Below are 466 nucleotides of genomic sequence, written 5' to 3' on the forward strand. Positions count from 1 at the left end.
AGGCTGGAGAGTCAGGCAGGAGGGTCGAGACAACACTTCGTACGATGTGGCTAAGAGAAGCAGCGACCGGCGGAGGAGCGCATACCAATCGCCAAGAAGAGTTTCTGTCTCAAGGTCTAACAATAGGGCTTACAAGTCACATTGGAAATTGGGCAGAGCCTCTGTTCACAAGTATTGGAACCAAGACATACCATTGTCAGTAGAAACAAGAACATGGTTGGGAAGAGTGAAACCTGGACGCCGTCATAGTCTGTAAAGACGGAAGTGTGCACTTTTGATCCAGTCAGATCCATAGACAGATCCATAGGAAGTGATAGACTGAAATAGGCCTAGCCGTCTTGCCATTCAAAAGAAACTCATGACCTTGAACAGGCTTCATCGTGTAGTTGTTAGAAAAAGTTGTTGGACAACTGAAGAAGGAAGCTTTATCAAAAGCAGCACATGTGTAATATATTAGGCACAAGGT

Source organism: Branchiostoma belcheri, unplaced genomic scaffold (genome assembly GCF_001625305.1).
Source record: "Branchiostoma belcheri isolate BF01 breed outbred unplaced genomic scaffold, Haploidv18h27 scaffold15, whole genome shotgun sequence".
In the NCBI taxonomy this organism is placed as follows: domain Eukaryota; kingdom Metazoa; phylum Chordata; class Leptocardii; order Amphioxiformes; family Branchiostomatidae; genus Branchiostoma; species Branchiostoma belcheri.